This window comes from Eucalyptus grandis, chromosome 3 (assembly GCF_016545825.1).
Source record: "Eucalyptus grandis isolate ANBG69807.140 chromosome 3, ASM1654582v1, whole genome shotgun sequence".
Classification (NCBI taxonomy): domain Eukaryota; kingdom Viridiplantae; phylum Streptophyta; class Magnoliopsida; order Myrtales; family Myrtaceae; genus Eucalyptus; species Eucalyptus grandis.
The window spans coordinates 26,764,872-26,768,773 of record NC_052614.1 but is presented as its reverse complement, the minus strand read 5'-3'; the positions used below and the strand labels follow the sequence as shown (position 1 = coordinate 26,768,773).

Here is a 3,902-nt window from a genome sequence, read left to right as displayed (position 1 = left end):
GAACCTGCTTTGGCGTCAAGTGGGTTCACGTTCGTATCGGGTGGACTGGTTGTATCATCTTCTGACATTTAGCTGTTAGTGGATTAGAGGCTGTTTGATTGGGTTGTTAGATGTTTGGCAGTCTCTTTGTCTCATTGATGTCCTTTGATTAGGACTCTGAAGTTGATTAGAGTTGCAGCCATTGAAATGGTGGGGTTGCACTTGCTTTACACACACGCAACTTGAACACTGTCTGTCTGTCCTTTTCTTCACTTCTCCTCATCTAACTAGATGGATGATGGACCCCATATCATGAATTATTGATCCATTGGAAGCAACATTGAAGAGATGTCTGTTGAGTTATGGAAGAGCAAATATGCTTAGCAGAATTAGGTGGATGAAGTTTGGATATCATTCGAAAGGAAATGTTATGGTGGCCCCTTTCTTGCTCTTTCTCTTAGGTCTTTGAGGAACTAAGACTTCACATGACATGCGCGCATGGCATGTGTAACTATTTATTGTCAGTTTCCCAGTTTGGATGCTGTTTGCAGGGTGACTTCAGGTCTGATGAACTTGAGAAGAGACATAAGAAAGTCCTCATTTGTCGTCCCCTTCTGGCTTCTGGTTTGGGTTTGATTATGATGTCGGTCATATTTATTCCCGCATATGGTTTTCTAGAGTGCCTTTTATGGAAGATTCCATGATTTGTCTAAGAATTTAACTTTTTTGGAGATGATATAAAGTCCAATGTGGAGGCTTTTTTTTATAGCTCATGGGACACAAGGAGCACAAGATGAATTGCGCATTTACAGAGCCAATGGTGTCTTTGCCTTACCTTTGTCAATGTGCCTCTGTCATGTGTTCATGAGGCTTTTAACACATCAGACCAAGGGCAGAGAGACGAATTGCTTGTTCCCCATATTCAAGGTCATCTGTGGTACAAGCATAATACGGGCATGCCTGATCCCAATAAGGAACTTTTCACTGGGGGACTTGGATGGGTTTGAAACCAGAATAGTTCCTCTTCTACCACGTGCTGAAAATATGGGTATCCTACCAATAACTGGAAGGGCTAGGTTGCTCAATTGAGGGGAGTGGGTTGAGGCTTCTCTGCTTGCAGTTGTGTTGGGATTTAGCAAGCTGTCCATCATTGCTTTTCTGTACAACGCTCTGACAACAATGGTTTTCTGTTCCAAAGATAGTTACTTTTAACCATCGGAGGGGATATCTCCAGTAAGACTCCAGCTGTAGACTTTCGGCTGAATACATAAGGACTTGATGCTTCTGGTTCTCTTCTTCCAGAGTTTTTTTTTTTCATGAACAAAAGATTCTGGTTTCGGTGAATAAGAATGAAATTTTGAAGTGACTGCCATTGATCAACAGATCTCTTGAAACTTCCACTGGTTTCCAAAATAATGGTGATTTCAATTTTGTCAAGATGGTATTGGGACTGGGGTTTTTTATTAAGTTCTGATCACAATGCATCGTCATTAAGTCGGACAATGTGGAAACAAATTGCTTTTATATGGATATGGTTTCTTTCTGGTCTTTGATAGCTATGGAATTTGATTAGGACAGAAGATTTACTGATTGTAGGAGTCTCGATTATTTCAGAGTCACTGTAAGGATAATACTAGCCTTATGCTGGATTGGTAGCATTTGGTGCGCTTCCTTAGTGGTAATTTCTCTTGAAATGACTGGTTGGTTGCAGATGGATGAGGTTCTTATCTTTTTGGGAAATTGCTTCGGTCTGATATGGGATTAGTCTATTCTCTTTTCTTTGTTATTTAATTGCCATCGCCTCGATTCCCTTGTGATGTAAATAAGATTTTCACCTGATGGAGATGTTTCACAAAACCAGTCTTACTCATTTCTCTTCTTCTGATGTCGTGGAAATGGATGGTCCTTTGAATAGCATATACCAGGTGATCGTCAAAAGTGTTGATACCTCATCCATTTATAGTGAGTAATGTTCCTTCTTTGGTTATACAGATTCTTGCCAGCCAGTATGTTGTGGTCTCTTTGGGAAATGCTCCCCAAGCATGGTTATTGTGAATGCTATTAGATGTGGAATTATTTACTTCTGTCCAGCTCCCAGTACTATTGACAACCTCTATCACTGCAGAGCACTTCCATTTGTTCATTATAGTAACCTGGTTATTGTTACACAATTAGTGTTCTGTATTAAGTTTGGTACCTACCTTGACCTTGTAGCCATATGAAAGCTCTAATTCTGATGAAGAGACAATTTCTGTCTTGACCATGTAGCTATATGAAAGCACCCTAATTATGATCAAGAGACAATTTCTAAATATTTGTTCCTATTACTCGTTATCCTTCTCATTGATGCTTACCTTGCAAGGCCATATCATTCACATTATCAGCAGTGAAGTGAAATTGAGAACTTACCGAGATGCTGGTCACACCTGCAGATCTTTGTACTGATGTAGAGGTCTTGGTGTATCTCCGTCGCCTCCTAGGACCTGAATTCATTGTGGGGTTCGCCTATGGTTTTCCTTCACAGTTGGTTAAGCATGATGCAATCTCATCTGACTAGGAACATGTATTACTCTACTGTCTTGAGATTTACTTGTACGCTTATATTTGAAAACATCTCTAGGACCCATGATTATGATGATGGAGCTATTGGTAGAAGTTTGATATTTGTATTTAACTCCTTTCAGAATCCCTCTCTTTAATTTGATGTTTGAACGAAGTTATGATGCTCTCTCTCTCTTGACTGTTCTTTCTTTCGTTGGATAACAAGTGGGAGAAGCAGGTCATCTTGCAGATTATGAATCTGTTTATGTGAAGAAGCTGGGATCTTCTATTTCCATTAACCTCAGCTCCAGGTTGTTGTGCTGATTTCGAATCTGTCTGGAGCCAGGTCCATTGATCTGTGTTCCTTAGCTCCTTTATTCATCATCTCTTCCAATTTTCTGGCATTGTTATTATATATGTATATTATGTGGTGGCAGAGCCACGCTTAATTGCAAGGAGGTAGTGTCAACGTTAGTGAACTGTCCACAAACTTTCTGCAAATCCATGTTGATAAGAGGGGTGAGTTTTAGCGTGATTAATGTGTCCTTCGTACTAAGATGGGCTATGACACTTGTTCTGGATCATTTTACAATGTGACGTTTGTATTCATATGTAAAAGGAGCTTCTGTGGCACAAGTAACAGTTTTTAGCATGCGTTTTGTAAACAGAGTTGGGTCTTTCCGTCTATAATCTGGATATTAGTGCACTGGTTATGCAACTATCGTGCCAACCTCAGAACTGGTGAAAAATTGCGGTGAGGAAGGCTACTTTCAGCAATGTGGCGGCCATTGAATTTTGCTAGAGTGCAACTATGGTGGATAGGTTGGCTACATAGAATGCAATTTTGTCTTGATTAAAGAACTATACCTTATCCCATCTGGAGTAGAAAACCTGCTGCTCTGCTGAATGCTTTTGTTTCCTTTTGTCGTAGTTAAGTCAACAGAAACATCTAGAAGATAAGAGTTGTCTTCATTGTGATGTGGCCAGAGGAGAGCGGGACCAGACCACTTGTTGCTGCTCAAGTAGGGATGGATGTAGAGTTGTTGGAATATGTGTTGTCAAGGGAGCAATTGAAACTAGATGGTTGCCGTACTGTAATTCTCAATTCCTATTGATAATCTGCTCCTTTTTATCCGTGGATGTAGGTCAATTTGGCCGAATCACGTAAATTTTCGTGTATATCTTTTGGTGGTCTATTTATTTATTTTTTATCCGTGTCAATGGTCTAGGTTTATATGAAATGACAAGATAGAGATAAGACTTTCATTACTTAGCTCTCCCATCTTAAATTAAAGATTCTATAAGTCGTAATCAATGAACATGGTATCTCCGTCTATTTTTAATGTTGGAAAATACTCTTACAAAAAGAGACATTCATTAAT

At 39.6% G+C, this 3,902-nt stretch overlaps 1 long non-coding RNA gene across 1 annotated transcript; it reads left to right on the top strand.

Moving 5' to 3' along the window:
• The first annotated feature begins 2,148 nt into the window (after positions 1-2,148).
• Positions 2,149-3,654, top strand: LOC120291305. Its single transcript, XR_005549284.1, has 3 exons — positions 2,149-2,542; positions 2,747-3,039; positions 3,189-3,654. It is a non-coding gene; the product is annotated as an uncharacterized LOC120291305 (long non-coding RNA).
• The last annotated feature ends 248 nt before the right edge of the window (positions 3,655-3,902 follow it).